The sequence below is a fragment of the Triturus cristatus genome, chromosome 3_2 (genome assembly GCF_964204655.1).
Source record: "Triturus cristatus chromosome 3_2, aTriCri1.1, whole genome shotgun sequence".
Taxonomy (NCBI): Eukaryota; Metazoa; Chordata; class Amphibia; order Caudata; family Salamandridae; genus Triturus; species Triturus cristatus.
Window position 1 is genome coordinate 1,049,152,766 of NC_140584.1, and position 24,000 is coordinate 1,049,176,765.

A 24,000-nucleotide genomic window follows, 5' to 3' on the forward strand; every position below is an offset into this window, starting at 1 on the left:
CGGACGTATTCGCGGATAAGCGGCGCCAGATATTGCTCCGGGTCTCGGACATACAGCACCATGTCATCCGCATACATGGAAACTGCCAGCGGGCGCTGCAGAAAGCGCAATGCCAACGCAGCGTGGCGCTGCCTCACCATGCAGGCCAGAGGCTCGAGCACCAGGGCAAATAGTAGAGGCGATAGCGGGCAACCCTGCCGCGTGCCTCGGTGAATCGCAAACTTCTCAGAGAGATGCCCATTAATTCTCACCCTGGCCTCCGGCCCAGTATACAGCAACCTAATCCAGTTTGTAAAGACAAACGGTGTTGCAGGGATTCTGCTTATACACAGAACTATGCGTAGAACCCCAGGACCTCAGTGAGTTGTGGTGTACCAGAAACTCACCTCAGAACCCAGAACCCAGTATCCGGCTAGCATAAGTGTCCCATTCGTTATCCGAGATTTAGCTCGGCGGTCCCAATGAAAAGACAACCCAGAACACGCGACTCAGTACATACTCAGGAATGGTGGGAATCGGAAACACCTGTTCGTATATTATTCTCACATCAGTCCACAACAAGAATCAACAGAGACACGGTGAAAATAAAAAGAGTTTATTTTTATAGACCACGTGTCCTAATATGCAGTACTTTGGCTAATACAAGCAGACAAATGATTAAAATCAAAACCATTAACATAGTTACAATTCCATAGAATATAAAAGGGGTGATCATGTTATAATGACAGTGGATACTACCACTTTCCCTTTACTAAGAAGCTAATATTATTATTAGTCTAACAGAGGGTCTCTTAGGCTTGAATAGGGGACCCCATACCTCAAAGATCAGCTTAGTGAAATCACATCACAGGAGCAGCAGGAGACTTCTCGCAGGAAGGCTCGTCTTCGGTCTGAATAATAAACATGATGTCCGTGATATTAAAAGCACCAACTTTCAGGTATGTGCAGCAGCTCGTGTGTTATGGCTAAATAGTGGGTCGATCAACCTAGAGTGGAAAACATGCATTGTCTAACAACTCAGACTGTTTGTCACATCGTGTGCAGACCAAGGTCGCTTCGCAGAGCTCGGGATGGTAACAACAGATTGCTCTCGTGTGAGGCAAAACTCGAGTCAGCAGTTCGTTTAAGCAATAACATGTAAATGCAGTGCCGTGTGCAAAAGCAGCAAGATGGCTTTCTAACTTCTCACGCGGTTATGCTAACTTAACAATGTATGTACGTATTAAGGGAGTCCTTACTACATGCCCCCTTGATCGAAGCACTACTTAGTATGCAAGAAAAGAGAGAGAACGCAGAGTTCAAGCGCGACAGAGCAGAACAAGGCGTATCCAATTGAAAAAGGAACTGGTCAGTTCAGGCAAAGTTCGAACAGGAAAAAACCTCAAAAATAGAGAGGAAAAACAAAAAAATTCAAACTGGAATCGGGGAGGTGAAAAAACTGAAAAAACGCCTCACCGGGCAGAAGTGCAGACGTACAGGGCCAGTTCAAGACACGTGAGGAAAACACTGTGGACGAAAGTTCACTTAATCCATAAAAGTATATGCAGCATATGTGGCCACTGCTTCCAGCAGAAAATCATTGGCACGGCCACTGAAGGTTTCAGCCATCCAGTTAAGTAAAGAAAAGGAACATACGTGTTCTTCTATCAGCGGAGCCTCTAGCACCATCAGAGGGCAACCAGCATGTACTTCCAAGTAACTCATATTCAAGAAGTCATATGCCGCTCTCACGATGTCCCAATTACCCAGGATACCATGTGCCGCACCGCAGGCCATAATCCGAACTCCAGAACAGGCAGACTCGTGAGACACTAAGGGCCTCATGAGCCGATCAAAATCCGGGTCCGGAGACACCATGTTGGTTAAACACAAATCCATAGGCCATTCAAAGGGACAATCTAGGCAGTGGAAGACAGGTTGCACACAGGTGAAGTAGGAATACCGGAAGGATAATCCATATGCCAGGCTCAAAGTCGCCAACGGCAGGACACCATAGTAATCAAGCATCCTGTCACGAAGAAGCTGCAGACGGGACAGGCTGACGTGTGGCACAGAAAGAGCAGCCATTCCGCAAGATGAAAAGTAAAAGTAGCACACCTGCCACTAGAGCCAGAATTAACGGGATACCTCCAAAGACGCTGGAGAAAATAGAATGAAAAAATGCCGGAATCACACCAAAAATAGTCTGGAAAGAGGTCACGAGGCCCGAGCCCACAAGTTTAAAAAAATGAGCCAGGCCAGTCGTGGACGAGGCATTGAAAATTGTTTGGATCAAAGCACCAAAATGCAGGGGGAGGTCAGTATTCAAAAGCGCCTGTACCTCGGTGCGCGTATTTGCTACGTGAAGGACAAATGTTTCCCGGGAGGAAGTCAATGGCACCTCCTTTTGGGACAATAGCGCTCTTATTCTGCTCATTTTGTCGAACTCTGCTTTCAAGGTTGGAATTGAAGGCCAGATAGAAGCATCCAGCCTCCCATGCGGGGGTGGAAACAGGACGTTATTGCAGCAGACCACCCTCTGTGTTACAGTTACTATATACGGGATCCCTACTAACATCCCACAGCAAGCTTCATTGTTTAAAATCAAATAACTACCGTTTGCAAGCAGCGTGAAAGATGGCGTAATCACTGGTACCGGGATACCTTTGAGGACGCAGGCCAAATTCGGAGCGTGTACATTACAAGCACCGTGTAATTGAATGTGCCGACATACAACAGAATGATCAGGTGACGTTGTACATTCTTCACCCTTCAGATAAACCTCAGTACCGTCCCTTGTACATCTATACGTAAAGGGGAGGGACCAGACTTCATGTATGAAAGCGGTACCCAGCTGTTCATATCTACCCAGAGCATAGTGTTTCATACAAGAGGTAAACTTAAAAAGCGCAAACGGTAGACTTATCAATCCGTGTAAGAGCCACACAGCGGAATCGACTTCCGCAACAGAAAAAGGTAACGCCTCCAATTTCTCAATATGGAGCAGGGAATATGTAGCATCTTTCATGGACATGAACTGCTGTTTGTCAGTAAGGTTAAAGGGAAGAAATAACGATGTTGTATTCAGATAGTCCCAAGGGACCTTCCCTGCCTTCAAAGTTTGTAATGTCCATGCAAACTGCATAGCAGAACGCAACTGGTTTTGACCATGATACAAAACAGACATATCATCCTGCACAATATCAACAATTGAAGATACAATATTATCTAATGTATAAATGCGAGAAGAAAGAGTGTTAATGCTGTTATCAATAACTGCTAATACTTTTTCCATATTAGCCTGATCAATAGCTCTCAATCTTGAAGCTGCCTCAATTTGCGACAGTTTCCATACTTCGTTGTAAATAGCATACGCCCATCTCTTGGATCTGCCACCCACAGGACCTTTAACAAAATCATTCAAATCTATTTTGTCATGTAACTTTGATAAATGAACTTTGACAGATGCCAAGGTGGAATGTCGCAGCCAGGACTGACATAATTTCCCTACTGAGTATGTAGTTACTGTATGTGACGACTCAAACCGGGGGTCCACTCGATCTTGAGTATACCCCGGTTTCAGTCCTAGAAAACGACGTTGACAGGTATCAGAGCTGCTTTGCCAAATTAACCATCCCTCACTATTAAATTTCGAAATGTTGAAGGACGAATTGGATACCAATAACTGTAAAGCAGGAAGGGACAGATCCGTGTGATTATCCCAATTTGGGTAAGCACCCAGATCCGGCACAGAAGGCGAATTTAGTTTTTTAGAAGTGGCCAATCCGAAACAGGTGGTTTGGAAGATGGTTGCATTTAAAAACAACATATGATTTGGTACTAGACAGGCACGGTGTAAAGCTTCAGTTCCCTGAACCTGCCACGGTTTGGAACCCCAAACCGACTTAAGATCAATTGTAGCCTTCCATAGATCATAACCTTTGATTGACAACTCATCCATAAAGGACTTAGAATATAGCAATTTGGTGTGTGTCAGTCTAACCTTGGAGGCAGACTCAGGCTTAACTTTAAAATAAAAGGAAGCCGGGGCTGAAAAACTGAAATCAGTAAAATAAGTAAACTTATCAACTAATGTGTGTGAACTGCCAAACGAGGGGGTGGGACAATGTTCCCACTGGGTAAAATTTACAAAATTCCTAAACGAATTTGATTTATGCAAGAAGTGATTGCCATAATGTTGAAAACAATACTGTTCCGCATAATTAGCCGCATTGTCATACAAATCCTCTGCATCAAAGGCGGCATAATATTTCAAATCTGAAAATAGTGCTTCAATGGCGTGTACATCCCAATCATCAGAACGTATGTTCTGTTTAACTACATCGCCCATAGAAACACGAAATTCATTAGGCACATTAATGACCTCTGTAGGCCCATGAATTTGAAATTTAACAGCATCCCATGCGATTCCATCCAGGACGGGCCAGGCAGTAATATTCACAAAAGTCTGGTCCCTTTTCATGATGTGGGATGAGGAGTGGGGGGCCAAAGTTCCATTGATAAGTCTAATTGTCGATCTCTCTTTGAGATAATGTCCATCCACCAAACGGAAGAACACTACAACAAATCCAATAGACATGAACAAAAAAATACCAAAAAGCATCAACCAGATGTATGTCCAAGGAGCTATCAAAAAATGCTTCTTAAACCAGCTCACAAAAACAACAATGTTTGATGGGGGAGGTGAGGGCAAAGAGTTAGTGTCAAAGGAAAAACGGGACTGGCCAAGCGCTGTAGATTGTAAAACAGGCGAAGGTCCACGTGTAGGATAAGCATACTCAGTCTCATCGGACAAACCACCAGCCGGTGGTATCAGCAAGGGATCAGTAACTGAATGCATCTCGATTGCAACATCAGACAAGGTGGTAGAAGCAGGAACCATCATTGAATTTCTTTGCATTGTCTGGCATGAAACTGCCGGAGTCATACTAAGAAGTATCGGCCACTCGCTGAAGTTTGACATTGTCAATAGAGATGTACCTGTTTTCTTTGCGACCAGGAAGTGGAGGTAAAATGACTGTTCTTGTACCCTGCACTCCAAGCACTGGAACTGGTGCACGATAAGAGGGGCCGAACTCCTTCTTGTTCTCCACCTTCTCACGGACCAGATCACCAACTCGGGGTAGCCAGCCGACTACCGGAATCTGAACCTCAGCTTCAGACGTGGAGGGCAAATGTTCTTTCGAAAGAGAGTCTCTGGCTTCTTGTAGAGTCTGCAAAACAGCACAGTGATCATCTACGTCAAAGGGTGCGGTCGACGCCGCAATGTCTAGACCATCAAGGTCTGGAACAAACATTCTGATTCCGAAGAGCATCATGTACGGGGTCCGCCCACCCAGAGACCTTCTAGGGAGATTATTTAGTGCACGTTGAACGTTATATAAATGGGCTAGCCAGTTCTGGCCTGTGTCTAAAACACGTGCTGTCAATGATTGCTTTAAGTCACGGTTCATTCGCTCCATCACGCTATTACCCTCAGGTCGGTAGGGAGACGAAAATTTGACAAGGACCCCCAAATTTTTCATAGCCTCCTTGTAAGCCTTAGAGGCGAACGCAGGGCCCTGATCAGAATGGAAGGTACCACACGCAAAAGTTCCCACAAAGACACGCAAATCCCTGATGACAGTCCGCGAGTCAGCACTCCTTTGTGGCCACACCCATAGAAAACGTGTGCACGAATCCACTGCAACCAAGATGTACTTGTACGCAGTATCAGAAGAAAAAGGACCGCAGTGATCTAAATAAACACAACCAAATGGCTTATTAGAGATGTACAGCTGTGTCTGTGGTGGGCGCGCAACAGTAGAAGGTTTAATCTGTTGGCAAATGTCACAATCAAGAACATAAGCGCGCGCTTGTTTATATAAACCAAACCACCAGTAACGTTGTTGTAGCAGAGATATTGTAGCTGACACACCGGCGTGGGCAGACGCCAACCCCTCATGTGCAGCCAAGATCAGTGCTGGTCTGCAGTCCGCGTTGGGAATTATCCTATCACCAACGTCGTTAATCCTCACTAACGGGACGTTATCAGGACTTAAATGGTAAATATACCGAGAGGGAAAACCCTTCGGGTAATCTCCTCCCTTCTCTGTAGCAGCAATAGCTGCCAAGATGTCATCATCAATCTTACTTTTGGATCTTGTAACTGCTGCCACTAAGTATGTAGCCACTGCTGTTTTCGCTGCCTCGTCAGCTAAGCTGTTGCCGACAGCATGGACACCAAGCCGCTGGTGACCAAGAGTGTGTATAACACTTACGAGTGGGAGACGTTCTTTAAAGTCTGCCACTCGAACCCAAAGCGTTTTATGCTTAATTGTGCTACCTTTAGTGTCACGGTAATCATTCTGAGACCAGAAGTGTAAATTGTCATTGTAGGACTGGACACAGTAGAAGGAGTCACTCACTATAAGAGTAGTGACTCGGGGATCAGCAAACTCCAGTGCAAGCACTAGAGCCCGGAGCTCCGCCAATTGCGCGGTACAATCACCCAACGACTGCGTATGCACTGCATCAGATTGGAATTCACCATTTACGAATGTACCTACGACAATTGCGCAAGCCGCTGAATAAGCGTGCTTCGATCCAATTGCGGGTTGCGCAGACCCGTCAGTGTATATGACACAATGGTATTCTTCGAGCGGGCGCAAAGACAGAGGTGCCGGATGAACGAATTCATACTGCAAGAACTCTTGAGTCTGTAATGAGGCATCAAAGATGTAAGTGACGTCTGGCGACGTCAGTGTTGTAGCCCATTGTATCCACCGTGGATGCAAAGCTTTAGAATTTGGTACACTTGCTTTTGTCACTGCCTCTAAAGCAGGATATGGTGTTACAACCAGAATCTGTTTCCCATGCGACAGTGCGCGTTCCTTGAGGATCGCCATCTGCACAGCAGTCAGAACTTTTTCGACCGTGGAAAAACGTAATTCAGCAGAGGTGTACAAGTGGGATTTGTACGCAATGGGGACTGTGTCGCCCTCATTAAACGTCAAATACGTGAACCCCACGGCGCCTGGTACTATTCTTATTACCAGGTTAGTGCGGTTATCACGTGTCAGCAAGTATTGTGAAGCAAGAAGGTCAGCCTGTAAAGACTGTAAAATAGCAGAGTGTTCTAGCTGCCAGCTAGACTTCGAAAATGAAGGCTGTACCAAGGCGTAAAGCGGCTTGATACGCTGGGCATAATCAGGAATATACGTACGGCCGAAATTCAGAAAACCCAGCAGAGATTGTAATTTCTTCAGTGTCGTAGGAGCACTCAAGCGTGCACACTTTTCCAGAAAGTGGGGGGCTAACCCCTTACCTTCATTGTTGAGCTCGTAGCCCAAAAACAACACCGTATATTCTGCGATGTGTGACTTCGCAAAATTGAATTTGTAGCCATAGTCTGCAAAACTCACTATAATATTGTCAACGCGAGACAGATGTGGCATCAGCTCATCATCCGTAAGATAGATATCGTCAACATATGAGTATGCTTCGGGGTCTATTCTTTCTAAAAGAGAAACCACGCGAGCAGAAAAGACGCCAGGGCTATTTTTGTACCCCATGGCTAATCTGGTAAACTGTTTTTGTTTTCCGCCCGAAGTAAACGCTGTCCACTGGCTACTCAGTGTGGACAGGTTATGGCTAAAAAAGCCATTGGAAATGTCAAGTGTCGTTTTAAATCTTTTACGCACGAGACTGTCGACCAAAGCCGAACTATGTGTATTTTGTACCGCGCAGGTCCGGCAGTGGGAGTTTAGGTGCCGGTAATCCAAAACTAAACGGTACGAGCCGTCAGGCTTCGTTACAGTGAATAAAGGGTTATTCATAGGGGACACACATGTTTCAATAACACCCTGATATTCCAATTGTTCAAGGATTGCCGCGACGTGAGGTCTCGCTTCACGACGCATAGGATATTGGGGTTGAGGCTGGGGCATAGACCGCAATGGAATCTCATGGCAGGGGGACAATCTGTCCCATCCCACCTGAGTGCGATACACTGCCGGCGCAAGCGCAAGCGCCCACTCCTCAGCATACACTTCAGCTTGGTCCTTAGGCACTGTGTGCGCAAAGGACGGGAGGATTACTTCCTCCCCTCTAGGAGCCTCTAAAATGAAAGCTGGGGGCCAATCCGCCTCCACTAGGAGGATATCATAGGTAGTGGTCAGATTATCCCAAAAAATCCCTTTTATTGTACGTTGTATGTCACCCTCAATTAATAAGACTATTTCATAAAGTCTATCAGGGGGAGCCACTCTGGTGTCAGCTGTTTCCACAGTAACCGATATATCAGTTGCTGTCACCGCCAGAAATGGACGCAGAGCTTGACGGACTATGGTAATTTCCGCTGCGCTGTCCAGGAGCGTCAGCGCCCATGTCCGGTTCCGAAGCTGTGTCCGCACTATCTGAGGCATACCTTGCCGTCAGAGCCGCCACTTTCTTCTTCTGAAACGGGGGTCTTTGTCGTGCAAATTCGTCCTGCTTGCCTTTACCCTCAGTCTGTCGGGGCTGGTCACGCTGTTGTGGAGCACCCCGACCTTTGCCACCGCCTCCGCCACCGGACTGTGTAGCCGATGTTTCCTGTGAAGAACGAGGAGAGCGCTGTTCAGAAACCTGAAATCTATCAGGAGACTTTATAGCAGCACGATCGCGCAGATCATAAGTGCGTTCACTACTAGACTGTACGGGAGAGGCAGGCCGAGAGCCCTGTTTCTGCTGCTGCTGCTTCCCCTGTTGTTTAACCTGCCATTTTTGTTTAGGAAAAAAGGGCCGGTCGTCCTTACCAGACGTTTCTGCCTTACCCTGCTGCTTTAGATCGGGATTTTTTATGACAGGCTTAACTCCTAAAGAGCTACGACCCAAATCCCGATATGCCTCTGCGATTATTTTCGCAAACTCCTGCGGTTTGTCCTCCTCAGGAATTCGTTTCAGTTCATTACGAACCTGGAAATGCAAAGCATCACCCTTCAGGTTACCAATTATCATGGTAGCCACCAGGTCAAATTGCCCGAGGAGCCGCATCCCTAACTCTATCGCAGACTCCGCACCATGGTTCTCTTGAACTCTTTTGATTACGGAGGGCAGCTGCAACATAGACGGAGTGCCATAGCACTGCGCGTACGTCGCTGCAAAGACCTTGCCCCAATTTGTACAATCGTCAATGTGTGGGACCAAGTCCTTAGGCAAACTAATGGTGAGGATCCTGTGTTTCTCCACAGGTGAAGTATTCGGGTAAACCGCTTCTATTTGGTCAAATTTCTCAGCAAGCCAAAATGGGAAATCATCCCTAGTAAGGGGGCGCTTGCCCATAACAGAATTGACCATAACAGGACTAATGACCACCGCGTGATGATCAGTAGGCTGTCCCGCAACAGCAGGCGCCCCCGCCTGCATATTGCGCGACACATACTGCACCAACGCCCTATATACCGTAATTAGGGCAGTGTGTAGTACACGCAGCTCAGCCACCGTCACCGTGAGGTAACGGGGATGAGGCGTAAATCCGGCTAGTACCGGCCAAGTGGCCCCTGCAATTGATAAAGGGCCCATTCTCGGCGGTATAACCACATGGGGAAGGGCGCCATTAAACCAAATAAGATGCTGCCAAGCAGATATTGGTATTTCCTGTGTCCTATACGGCGTATAGTTCGCCGGCACTGCAGCGGCAGTGTAAGAATGAAAGGTGTCATCATCCCCCACCGCTGGAATCGTCACCCAAGAGTAGAACAACTCATAGGGATGAGCCGCATCGGCTCCCACCACAAAGATGACGTTCATACCAGTGTCCGGTACCCCATACTGCGTCAAATGACGTTTTAGAGCCGCTCGGCTATGCGCCGCAATATCCACCGACATCAGGACAATACACGTGAAACTATCAGTAGCACAAGGGTTCACTAACCTTTTTAATTATCAAGCTTGAAAGAACCTATATCAATAGACCTAGGTAGGTTTAAATCCGTCAGACTTGTTATCCGGAAACAAGAATGAGGGTGTTGTGGACAAACGCGAGCACTACTAAGGCGTTTCAACTCATAGACCAAACGTTAGGTGCGCCATGTTGCAGGGATTCTGCTTATTCACAGAACTATGCGTAGAACCCCAGGACCTCAGTGAGTTGTGGTGTTCCAGAAACTCACCTCAGAACCCAGAACCCAGTATCCGGCTAGCATAAGTGTCCCATTCGTTATCCGAGATTTAGCTCGGCGGTCCCAATGAAAAGACAACCCAGAACACGCGACTCAGTACATACTCAGGAATGGTGGGAATCGGAAACACCTGTTCGTATATTATTCTCACATCAGTCCACAACAAGAATCAACAGAGACACGGTGAAAATAAAAAGAGTTTATTTTTATAGACCACGTGTCCTAATATGCAGTACTTTGGCTAATACAAGCAGACAAATGATTAAAATCAAAACCATTAACATAGTTACAATTCCATAGAATATAAAAGGGGTGATCATGTTATAATGACAGTGGATACTACCACTTTCCCTTTACTAAGAAGCTAATATTATTATTAGTCTAACAGAGGGTCTCTTAGGCTTGAATAGGGGACCCCATACCTCAAAGATCAGCTTAGTGAAATCACATCACAGGAGCAGCAGGAGACTTCTCGCAGGAAGGCTCGTCTTCGGTCTGAATAATAAACATGATGTCCGTGATATTAAAAGCACCAACTTTCAGGTATGTGCAGCAGCTCGTGTGTTATGGCTAAATAGTGGGTCGATCAACCTAGAGTGGAAAACATGCATTGTCTAACAACTCAGACTGTTTGTCACATCGTGTGCAGACCAAGGTCGCTTCGCAGAGCTCGGGATGGTAACAACAGATTGCTCTCGTGTGAGGCAAAACTCGAGTCAGCAGTTCGTTTAAGCAATAACATGTAAATGCAGTGCCGTGTGCAAAAGCAGCAAGATGGCTTTCTAACTTCTAACGCGGTTATGCTAACTTAACAATGTATGTACGTATTAAGGGAGTCCTTACTACAACGGCACTCCCATACGATGAAGGACTGCTATCATGTAAGACCATGCTATAGAGTCAAACGCTTTAGCAGCGTCGAGTAGTACCGCCACCGCCGGGAGCGTAGGGGTCAATACATGCATGACCGCAAAGATAGTGCGAAGGTTATGAGACGTGGAGCGAGAGGGGACAAACCCCGACTGGTCCGGGAGGACCATAACCGGTAGGCGGAGCTGGAGCCTCGCGGCCAGCACCTTCGCCAATATTTTGACGTCAGTATTAATCAACGACAACGGGCGGTACGAATCGCATTGATCCGGCGGCTTATCAGGCTTTAGCAGGGCAATCACCAGCGCCTCACGAAGTGTCGGCGGCAAGCGCTGGGTCTCATACGCCTCCTCATAGAGTTGTAATAGACACGGCGCAAGTTGGTCCGCATATTCCTTATAAAATTCAGCCGGCAGGCCATCAGTGCCCGCCGCCTTACCGCTAGGAAGCGCCTTAATAGCATCCTGAATTTCCCCAAGCGTCAATCGGTGCATCAAAAATTCCTGTTGTCTGCGCGACAGCCACACCAACGCGACCTCATCCAAATATTGATTTAGTTCGTCCAGCCCCGCTGTGGGCCGGTGACTGTACATATCCGTGTAGTAGTCCGTAAATGCCCTCAGGATACCATCAGCATCGTGCCGGGTCTCCCCAGCAACCTCAATTCCCTGTATCACATGCACCCGACGATGAGGGTCAAGAATGCGGGAGGCGAGTGATCTCCCCGGTCTTCCGCCCTCCCCATAATATCGCGCCCTGCTGCGTCGGGAGAGATGCCGGACCTCCCGGTCCGCAGTGTCATTATATTCCGAGATTTTTCCCTTTATTTGCGCTAGAAGGGATGGGCTAGGCTGGGCACTATAGGAGTGTTCCAGATCCGTCAGCTCCTTCTCTTGGGCCGTCATCTGACGACGGAGAGACCGCAATACACCAGCCTGGAGGCCAATGCACTCCCCACGAATGGTCACCTTAAAGGCTTCCCATAAGGACTCCATCGTTGCAACCGATCCCGTATTAACTGCGAAGTAATTCGCGATGGCCTCACGAACCCCCTCCGTGAACACTGGATCTAGTAAGGATGTGGACTGCATGCGCCACTGGAAAGGGGGCGGGACCCGTGTCGGCACCATCATGTCCAGCACCACCGGTGAGTGGTCAGACAGTGTTCTAGGCAAGTGTCCAACCCGCACCACCCAACTGCAAACATCAGGCGCCACTAGCCAATAATCTATCCGGGACCAAGTCTGCCTGGCGTATGAGTGACACGTCCCCTCCATAGTCTGAGGGTACTTTCTCCGCCAAACGTCAACCAGTCCCAAAGAGCTCATTCCCTCCCGTATTACACCCGAGGCCCTTCGGGCAGGGCAGACCACCGTGGTTTTCCGGTCTAGCGCGGGATCCAACACCGCATTAAAGTCCCCCCCACACACAACAGTCGCACATTGGGTATTGGCCAGCTTACTCCAAAGAGCATCAAAGAAACCCGGATCATCCACATTGGGGCCATAAAGATTAACGATAGTTAATGGTGTATTATAAAGTGTGCCCTGCGCTATAATATATCTGCCATCTGCATCCGTCTCAACCGAGTGGGGTACAAAGGGAATGCCCTTCTTGACCAGTATCATAACCCCCCGAGCATATGAGGAGTAGGACGCAGCCAGCCGCACCCCCGCCCAACCCGATGCCACCTTCTGGGCAGTCTGCTGCGTGAGATGCGTCTCCTGCAGCAGAGCAATCTGTATACCATGCCTGTCTAAATAAGCTAGCACTTGCCTCACCTTCCTAGCGTTATTAAGCCCCCGGACATTCCAACTCAGCCACTTTAGGGTTGACTCGTTCTTCGACATTGCAGCCAAACATAATGATAGATAAACAATAAGCAGCCATAGCGGCAGTACCACATATTATACATCCTAGCAATCTGTGTCTCATCAACATGTTGAAGTATAAATCCCCAACCACCCCATCCCCCCCACTGCGGTTAGCAACGACTGCCACACATGTACCCCAGCATGAACCAAACGAACATAGGGCAACTGCAACCTCCCAACACATAAGAACCATAGGTTAAGTAACAGCAGTGCCCTAACTTGGACGCCAACCAGGCATCTACAAACACCCAAAACTGTGTGGGAAGTACCCATAAGAGGGGTCACCAGCGGCTCCTGGCCCCCCGCAGAAGCAGGGTGGGTCGAGCTAAAGGAGAGTGGCAGCCATCATAGAAACCTGACAAGGAGAAGTCGAAGAAGTACATGGTACCCGGCTTCAGCCACCCAGCCCCATCAATATAGAGAGCCACGGCCCCCACACCACCCGAGGCCACACAGTACCACCATCAGCAGCAGCAGATCAAGGAGCGCAGGCAACAAAGCACCAAGAGACAATAAAATGACAATAGGCAGGTCCACACTCAATCCTCTGAGTCCAGTTGTCTGGCGTTCTTGCCAGATGGTTCCTGCTTCTCCAAGCGTCGAGCATAGACCATTGCCTCCTTTGGTGTCGTAAATACATGCGCCGTCCCCCCATGTTGGATCCGTAGCCGGGCAGGGTATAGCATGGCGTATTGAATTTTCAGGGACTGCAGCTTTTTCTTTACCGCCTGGAATTCGCGCCGAGCCTGCTGCACCGCCACGGTGAAATCTGGGAATAGTTCTATTTTCATACCCTGATATTCCAGCTTCCCCTTCTCTCTGGCCAGCCGAAGAGCCACGTCCCTGTCTCTATAATTGAGGAGCCTGGCGATGATCGGCCTGGGCAGGGCACCCGGAACAGGTCTAGGAGCCAGGGATTGGTGAGCACGCTCCACCACAAAAACCTTGGAGAAGTGTTCAGCACCCAACAATGTCGTGAGCAATGTTTCCACATACAGTTCCATGGGACCAGTGTTGGTAGTCTCGGCCACCCCCGTTATGCGCAGGTTATTTCTCCGGGAGCGGGCTTCAAAATCCTCATTCCGGGCTTTTATGACCTCGAGCACTTTCTCCATAGCAGCACAGGATGTACCCAGCACCTCCATGCGGTCTTCTGCCTCCGAAATGCGGGTCTCCGCTTCTACGATCTGTGCACCCTGCTTGTCCAGGCGGGAGGCCATGCTGTCCATGCGGAGATTAATACCATCTATCTTGGCATCTATGGTTTGGAGACTCTGCTGCATAGTGAGCATCAGTTGCTCCAGTCGCGTGGGCGGGCATTGCTCTGGTCCCGGCTCCGCACCAGGGGCGGTAGCCGCAGGAGTCTTAGTTTGCGATTTGGCCTCGAATTGAAGTTTGCTCTGCTGCTTATCTGTGCGGCCCATATTGTCAATGCCTCTTTCCAAGTGCGAGGACCGTCACCAGGCCGCCACCCGTCGGCTCCTCGCAGCCCAGATCCGGATCCACTCAAACGCCGCAGAAATCTGCGCAGCTGTCCACACGGGGGGAGGTTGCATAGAGCCCAATACACACTCCTAAACAACTTGCGCCAGTGCGGATCCACCTAAGAGCAGCCAACGATCAAATGTCGCAGCCGAGCAGACACCCCAAGGCAGTCACAGTATGCGTCCGTCGCAATATACCAGGATCACGCTCGCAGGCCACTATGGTGCCGCAACAGTGTCCGAAGAGGCCCCCCCAGGCCGTGCTGTCCGTCCTCCCAACTCAGGGCCAGGGTGCCCCCGACATCCGAAGCCAGCGCCCACTCACCAGCAGATCCGGCTAGGTCGCCCCCGTCCGGGTTTGCCGCCAGGCGTCAGCCCCACCGCAGGCTCCACCAGATCGTCCAGGCCGCGTCAGGATCCGGCCCCGAACACTGGGCTGCACCCCAAAGCTTTCCAGGCCGCCACCGCCAGCTCCGCACCTCTTGCGGTGCGCCGTCAGGTCGAACAGGGCCAATCCCCGATCCGGGCCACAGCTCCCTCCGCAGCTCCAGGCGATGGGGTCCCGGGCGGGTAAGGAGCTCGACCAGCGGAGCTGCACTACGGCGCAGCCATCTTGCTCCGGGCTCGCTAGCTTTAGGACTCCTAAACTGAGAAAAATCCTAATTTTAAGACTTTCGGTATTCACAGAAGGCATTTAGGAGTCCTAAAGTTAGGACTACTAACTTCTGTGAATACCGAAGTGAGTAAGTGTCTTCTGTGAATACCAAAATGAGTAAGTGCCTTCTGTGAATACGAAAATGGTAGTAAGTTTAGGATTTTGTCTTAAGTTAGTTCTGTGAATCGGGCCCTAGGGGATTAAATAACCCTATCAAGAGAAGAGCGGTCCTTGCATACTTAGAAAAGTCCCGAACAAAGATTTTCCTCCTACAGGAGACGCATCTCCTTCATAGAGATTGGACTAGGATGCGATCCCGGGCCTTCTCGCAGCAATTCTTTTCCTCGTTACTACATAAGAGGGCTGGGGGCGATTCTGTTTCCACAATCCTTTCAGGGGAAGGTTGGGTCGATGGTGATGGAGATAGGGAGGCGACTTCTGGGGTATAGAGTTCATTTTAGCCAACACTCTATCGTCTTGGGGTCAGTGTACGTCCCAAATGAAGGACAAGACAGATTCCTGCAGGAAGCAGCAGCAGACATTCTAACCGCAAAGGACAGGTGGGTGATCTTGGGATGCGACTTAAACTTAGTTTTTAACAATGCAGTTGACCGCTCGACCCCAAGACACGGGGTAGCAGGGGAAATTAGCTAGAAAGCTGCCCTTAGATTGCAGTTTCTGGATAAATTTGCACCCAAACACTAGGGATTATACATTCGACTCACATGCGCACAAATCCATAGCGAGATTGGATCACTTCCTTGGCTCTAGGGAGGCCCTAGCAGCGACACAAGCAGTAGACATTGAAACTAGATCCCTATCTTACCACTCAGCGGTTCTGCCAGACATTGTGCTCCCCCCCATGTGCAAAGACCCTGTTTCTGGTGACTGCGAGAGACCCTACTACATAGACCAGAAGTAGCAAAGCAAATAGAGAGTGCGATCTATAGGTACTTAGAGGTCAATGATACAGCGGAGACCTCAACGGCAATGATCTGGGAAGCAATGAAGGTTGAGCTTACAGGGAAATTGATCGCAATCTCAGCGGCAGATAACAAGGAGCAACGCGATAAGCGTACGCACATACAGCAACAAACGTGCAAACTGGTGAGTATTCACTATCGTATTGGGGCACCCAGAGTCTGGCGCCAACTAGAGGCGACCAGGAAACAACTTGCAGGGCTAGATTTGGCCAGGGCGAAGTATTCTCTACTCCACCTCAAGCATGCATTCTATGTGGGGGTAACAAGCCTGGGAGAATGCTAGCAAACAAACTCAGAGGCCAGCGACAGGCTAACATGGTTGAGGCCCTACTGACGGACAATGGGTCAGAGGTGATGGGGGACGAAGCGGGAGCGAAGAGATTTGGGGTATTTTATAAAGCTTTGTACTCCATGCAGGATCTCCCACTCCAAGCGATCTCCAGCTAACTAGAAAACAGCAAAGTACCAAGCCTGACAGAAGAGCAAGCAGCGAGCTTAGATAGCCACATAATGATAGAAGAAATAATCGCAGCTTCAGGTCCATAAATCCCCAGGTCCAGATGGCTTCTCAGCCCCTTTTTATAAAACCTTTTGTAATCTACTGGCTCCCCTTCTCACCTGAGTTTTTAATGAGATTTCAGATTTAGGGACACTCCCTCCTTCCATGAAGGAAGCCTTAGTAGTAGTAATAGCAAAACCAGGGAAAGACAACCGTCTGTGTGAATCTTATAGACCAATAGATTTCAGACTCAGGGGCACCCTCCTTCCATGAAGGAAGCCTTTGTAGTAGTAAGAACAAAACCAGGGAAAGACAACTGTCTGTGTGCATCGTATAGACCGATATCGCTCTTGAACTTAGATGTCAAACTATTTACAGGAATCCTAGCTAAACGTCTGGCCACTTATATGCCCGGACTAGTGGTGCCAGACCAAGCTGGATTTATTCCGGGCGAGCAGAGCTCAGACAACACCAAGAGAATTCTCCACCTCATAGACAAGGCATCCTGTTTCCAGCGGGACAAAATGCTTTTCTCTATAGACTTGGAGAAAGCCTTCAACAGAGTCCACTAGCCATATTTAGAAGCGGCACTGAAATGATTTGGATTGGGAGACAAGTGTTGCAGGGATTCAGCTTATGCACAGAACTATGCGCAGGAAACCAGGACCTCAGAGAATTGTGGTGTACCAGAAACTCCCCTCAGAACCAAGAACCCCTATCCAACTAGCTTAGTGTCACATTCGTTATCCGAGATTTTAGCTCAGCGGTCCCAATGTATAGACAACCCAGAACAAGCGACTTAGATACTGTCAGGAGTGGTGGGAATCCGAAATAACCGTTGGTAGCTATATATCAGTCCACAACAGAATAACAAAGACACGGTAAAGTTTAAAGAGTTTATTTTATAAACCTCGCGTCCTAAGATGCAGTACTTTGGCTAACACAAGCAGACAAATGGTTAGGATCAGCACCATCAGCATTGTTACAATACCATAGAAAATGAAAGGAGCAATCATAATAATAATGACCGTGGAAAGCAACCACCCTCCTTTCTCTAGCAACTAATAAGGTATTATTAGACTAATAGAAGGTCTCTTAGGCTTGCATGGGGGACCCCATACCTTATAGATCAGCTTAGTGAAATCACATCACAGGATCAGCTAGGATCTCTCCTGCAACAGCTCTTCGTTTTGAATGTAACAGAAAACATGCTGCTCTGTAATATTAAAGGGCTCGTCTTTCAGGTATTGGCAGCTGTATGTATGTTATGGCTAAGAAGTAGTACGATCAACTTGAACACAACAACCTGCCCCGTCTAGTGACCCAGACTCTTTCTTTACACGGTGTACATACCAAGGTCACAGCTCACTGTTAAGGATGTTAAACAACAGACGGTTCTCATGTGAAGCAAAGTCGAGTCAGCAGTTCTCGAATGAATAACATGTAACAACAGTGTCGCATGCAAAAGCAGCAGAAGCGGCAAGCTGGCTTTCTAACAGCCATCGAGGTTATGCTAACTTAGCGTTGTACATAGGGTGTGGTTAACCATACTACACCCCCCTCTGATCGGACTACTAACCACTAGGGGCGCACTTATCAAGAACGCAGAGTTCAAGTTAGAAAGAACGGAACCAAGGGCATGAACTATAAGTCCATATAAGGTAAGTGTAAAGTTCGAAAGGGAAAAAAAAAACATTCAAAAACAGAAAAAGATGTCGTCAGGTGGGAAAAAAAAAACAAGAAAAAATGGGGAAAAAACGACATCGATGGATACATCATGGGTCGATCCAGATAAAAAGTCAATCCATAAAGGTATAGGCACAATAAGTTGCAACAGCCTCCAAGAGGAAATCATTGGAGCGTTCCGCAAAAGTATCTGCCATCCAGTTCAGCAAGGGAAAGGAACACACATGTTCACTCACAATTGGAGCTTCCAGCACCACACGGGGACAACAGGAAGGTTCCTCGATATAACTTCGTTCCAGAAAGTCAATCGTAGCCTCTTCAATGGCCCAATTACCAAGGACTCCATGTGCCGCACCCAAGGCCATAAACCCAACACCAGAACATTCATACTCATGAGCCGTTAAGGGGCCCATCAGTTGACCAAAATCCGGTACAGGGGACACCGAGGTTGACCGGCATAAATCCAGAGCCCACTGGAATGGACAATCCAGGCAGTGAAAGACGGGTTGCACACAAGTAAAAAAGGGAAACCGGAAGGACAATCCATACGCGACACTTAAAGTCGCCAGGGGCAACGTGCCATAGTATTCAAGCATCCGGTTACGCAGATGAAACAGCCGGGGCTTGTTGTCTCGGTACGCAAGTTGCGCAGCCATTGCGTAGGACGCAAATCAACAAAAGTATTCCAGCTATAAAGGCGAGAAGCAAAGGAAGACCTCCGAAGACGCGGAAAAAATAGAATGAAAAAATGCGGGAATCACACCAAAAATAGTCTGAAAGGAGGTCACGAGGCCGGAGCCCACTAGTTTAAAAAAATGAACAATGCCGGTCGTAGACGAGGCATTAAAGATAGTGTGTATCAATGTTCCAAAATGGAAGGGGAGGTCAGTATTCAAAAGCGCCTGCACCTCCATGCGGGTGTTTGCCACGTGAAGAAGAAAGGTTTCACGGGATGAAGTCAAAGCGACCTCCTTTTGAGACAAAAGAGCCCTTATTCTGCTCATCTGGTTGAACTCTGCGCTCAAGGTTGGAATCGAAGGCCAGATAGAAACATCGAGCCGGTCATGCGGGGGTGGGAAAAGGACATTATTACAGCAAACTACACGCTGTGAAACAGTGACTATGTACGGTATGCCCATTAGCGTCCCACAGCAATTCTCATTATTTAAAAGCAAATAACTACCGTTAGCAAGCAGTGTAAACGAAGGGGTTATAACTGGCACCGGGACACCTTTCAGGACGCAAGCCAAATTAGGAGCGTGTACATTGCAAGCACCATATAATTGTATGTGTCTACACACCACAGAATGATCAGGAGCAGAAGTGCATTCCTCACCCTTCAGATAAACCTCTGTGCCCTCCCGCATGCATCTATATGTAAACGGGAGCGACCAAACTTCGTGCAGGAACGCACTACCAAGTTGTTCATATCTGCCAAGAGCATAATGTTTCATGCACGAACTAAACTTAAAAAGCGAAAAAGGTAAAGTGATCACGCCGTGGATATGCCACACGGCTGAATTTAACTCAGCAATAGAGAAAGGCAATGGTTCTAATTTCTCAATGTGCAGTAATGAATAAGTCGCATCCTTCATAGACATGAACTGTTGTTTCGCAGTTAAATTAAAAGGGAGGAACAAAGAGGAAACATTCATGTAATCCCATGGGACCTTCCCTGCCTTTAACGTTTGTAAAGTCCATGCAAACTGCATAACAGAACGCAACTGATTCTGGCCATGGTACAACACAGACAAATCATCCTGCACAATGTCTACGACAGATGAAACTATGTTATCTAAAGTGTAAATTCTAGAAGACATGGTAGTTATACTATTATCAATCACAGCCAACACTTTTTCCATATTGGCCTGGTCAATAGCACGTAATCTGGAGGCAGCCTCAAATTGTGACAATTTCCAAACTTCGTTGTAAATAGCATATACCCATCTTTTGTACCTGCCTACTGCAGGACCTTTAATAAAATCATTCAAATCAATTTTGTCGTTTAAACGTGACAAATGAAGTTTAACAGACGCTAATGTGGAATGTTGCAGCCACGACTGGCATAACTTACCCACAGAGTAGGTAGTTACAGTGTGTGATGATTCAAAACGAGGATCTACCCTGACTTGAGTGTACCCAGGTGCCAAGGATAAAAATCGACGTTGACAAGAATCTGACCCAGTTTGCCATACTACCCACCCCTCAGGATTAAACGCCAAGACATTAAAGGTGGTGTTGGAAATGAGGGACTGCAACTTAGCAAGGGATAGATCAGTGTAATTACCCCAGCCGAGGTAAGCACCCAGATCCGGGATTGTGGGGGAATTCAGTTTTTTAGACGTTGCCAAACCAAAACAAGTCGTCTGCAAAATAGATGAATTCAAAAATAAAATGTGGTTTGGGATAAGACAGGCGCGGTGCAAAGCTTCTGTTCCCTGAACCTGCCATGGTTTAGTACCCCAAACCGATTTAAGATCGATAGTAGCTTTCCATAGCTCATAGCCTCCAATAGCCAATTCGTCCATAAAGGACTTGGAATATAATAATTTGGTATGTGTCAACCTTACCTTCGAGGCGGTCTCAGGCGCCATTTTAAAATAAAAGGAGGCCGGTTTAGACACACTAAAATCCGAAAAGTATGTGAACTTGTTCACTAACGTGGCCGAACTGCCATGATAAGGGGCCGGACAATGTTCTCATTGTGTGTAATTAACAAAATGTCGAAAGGTATTTGCTCTGTGTAGGAAATGTGTGCCATAATGTTGATAACAAAATTGTTCACCATAGTTAGCAGAATTTAAATACAAATCTTCAGCATCAAATGCAGCATAATATTTTAGATCAGAAAATAGTGCTTCTATTGCTTGTACATCCCAATCATCAGATCGGACATTCTGTTTAACTACATCACCCATAGAAACACGAAATACATTAGGCACATTAATCACTTCGGTAGGTCCATGAATTTGAAATTTAACAGCATCCCAAGCGATCCCATCACGCACAGGCCAGGCAGTAATGTTCACAAAAGTCTGGTCCCTTTTCATTATGTGCGATGAGGAATGGGGGGCCAAAGTTCCATCAATTAATCCAATCGTAGATCTTTCAGTCAGGTAGTGTCCATTTATAAATTTAAAAAACACTACCACAAAGCCAATTGTCATGAACAAAAAAATACACATTAGCACCAGCCAGATGTAAGTCCATGGTGCCACTAAAAAATGTCTCTTGAACCAGGCAAAAAATATAGCAATTTTGGAAGGGGCAGTGGAAGTCATTGATTCAGTGTCAAAGGAAGAACGGGATTGGTGAATCGCTGTTGAATGTAAAAGAGGCAACGGGACACTTGCAGGATAAGCATACTTTGGATCATCAGGCAAACCACCATCAGTAGGCGGCATAGGAGGGGAAGCAACAGCATGCATCTCAACGGCAACCTCAGGCATGATGTTCGAGGGCGGCATCACAACAGAATTTCGCAGAATGGAAGGGCAAGAAACTGAAGGTGTCATACTGTGAAGTATCGGCCACTCGCTGTAGCTTGACATTGTCAATCGAGATGTACCTGTTATCCTTGCGACCAGGAAGTGGTGGTGAAATAACTGTACGTGTACCCTGGACTCCAAGCACCGGGACTGGTGCACGATAAGAGGGGTCAAACTCTTTCTTGTTCTCCACCTTCTCACGGACCAGGTCACCAACTCGAGGTAGCCAGCCGACTACTGGAATCTGGAGCTCAGCTTCGCATGTAGAGGGTACGTGTTCCTTTGCTAGAGTGTCTCTTGCTTCTTGTAGATTCTGCAATACAGCAGAGTGATCATCTAGGTCAAAAGGTGTGGCAGCCGCCGCCATGTCTAGACCCTCAAGGTCCGAAACAAACATTCGCACTCCAAAGAGCATCATGTTTGGGGTCCGCCCAACCAGAGACCTTCTAGGGAGATTATTAAGTGCACGTTGCACGTCATACAAGTGGGTTAGCCAGCTTCGGCCTGTACCTAAAACCCTTGCTGTCAAAGATTGCTTTAGGTCACTGTTCATTCGCTCCACAACACTATTGCCCTCAGGCCGGTATGGAGACGAAAATTTGACTTGGACCCCCAAACTTCTCATGGCTTCTTTGTAAGCCCTAGAGGCAAACGCAGGGCCCTGGTCAGAATGAAGGGTACCACATGCAAAACTCCCAATAAAGACACGCAAATCCTTGATGACCGTCCGGGCATCAGTACTCCTTTGCGGCCACACCCACAGAAAACGTGTGCACGAATCCACTGCAACCAAGATGTACTTGTACGCAGTATCAGAGGAAAAAGGACCGCAGTGATCTAAATAAACACACGCAAGTGGTTGATTAGATATATACAGCTGCGTTTGTGGTGGACGCGCGACGCAGGTTTAATCTGCTGGCAAATGTCACATAAAGGAACATAAGCTCGCGTTTGTTTGTACAAACCGTACCACCAGTAACGTTGCTGCAAAAGAGATACAGTCGCCGAAACGCCGGCGTGCGCAGACGCAACTCCTTCGTGGGCAGCTGTAATCAGAGATGGTCTGCAGTCCGCGTTGGGAATCAATCTGTCACCAACGTCGTTAATCCTCACTAACGGGACGTTATCAGGACTTAAACGATAATGGTAGCGGGAAGGGAAACCTTTTGGAAAGCCCGTCCCTGTCTCGGACGCAGCAATAGCTGCCAAGATGTCATCATCAATCCTAGTCTTGGATCTTGTAACTGCTGCTACTAAATATGTCGCCACTGCGGTTTTTGCTGCCTCGTCAGCCAAACTGTTACCGACAGCATGGACACCAACTCGTTGGTGACCAAGAGTGTGAATTACATTCACGAGGGGCAGACCTTCTTTAAGTTCTGCCACTCGAACCCAAAGCGTTTTGTGCTTTACTTTGCTACCTTTCGAATCACGAAAGTCATTGTGACTCCAAAAGTGTAGATTCTCGTTGTATGATTGAACACAATAGAACGAGTCACTCACTATAAGAGTGGTGACTCGAGGATCCCAAACTCCAGTGCAAGCACCAGAGCTTTCAGTTCTGCCAACTGCGCGGTACAATCACCCAATGACTGCGTATGCACGACATCAGACTGGAACTCACCATTCACGAAAGTACCCACTACAATTGCGCAGGCCGCTGAATAGGCGTGCTTTGATCCAGTTGCGGGTTGCGCAGACCCATCAGTGTAAATGACACAATGGTACTCCTCGAGCGGGCGCAAAGTCAGAGGAGCCGGATGAACAAATTCATACTCCAAGAACTCCTGTGTCTGTAATGCCGCGTCAAAGATATATGTGACGTCAGGCGAAGTCAAGGAGGTTGCCCATTGTATCCATCTTGGATGCAAAGCCTTAGAATTAGGTACACTGGCTTTAGTGACCGCCTCAAGGGCAGGGTACGGTGTTACCACCAGCGTGTGCTTCCCCTGTGATAGCGCTCGCTCTTTCAGGATCGCCATCTGAACTGCTGTCAGCACTTTTTCGACAGCGGAGAAGCGCAGCTCAGCCGAAGTGTACAGATGAGATTTGTATGCAATGGGGACGGTGTCGCCCTCATTGAACATCAAGTAGGTGAAACCCACTGCACCCGGTACGATTCTAATGACTAGGTTAGTGTGGTTATCACGAGTTTGTAAGAACTTTGAAGCAAGAAGATCAGACTGCAAAGATTGCAATGCAGCCGAATGCTCAGGCAGCCAGCAAGATTTGGTAAAAGTAGGTTGTACCAAGGCATAAAGCGACTTGATACGCTGGGCATAATCAGGAATGTATGTACGACCGATATTCAGAAAACCCAGC

At 47.7% G+C, this 24,000-nt stretch overlaps 1 long non-coding RNA gene across 1 annotated transcript in view; it reads right to left on the reverse strand.

Annotated features, from left to right (window-relative positions):
• Positions 1 to 5,175, reverse strand: part of LOC146859084 (uncharacterized) — a 110,010-nt gene extending 104,835 nt beyond the window's left edge. The window contains exon 1 of the long non-coding RNA XR_014980061.1: positions 4,981 to 5,175. This is a non-coding gene — a long non-coding RNA (uncharacterized LOC146859084). The remainder of the gene's footprint in view (positions 1 to 4,980) is intronic.
• Positions 5,176 to 24,000: the final 18,825 nt, after the last annotated feature.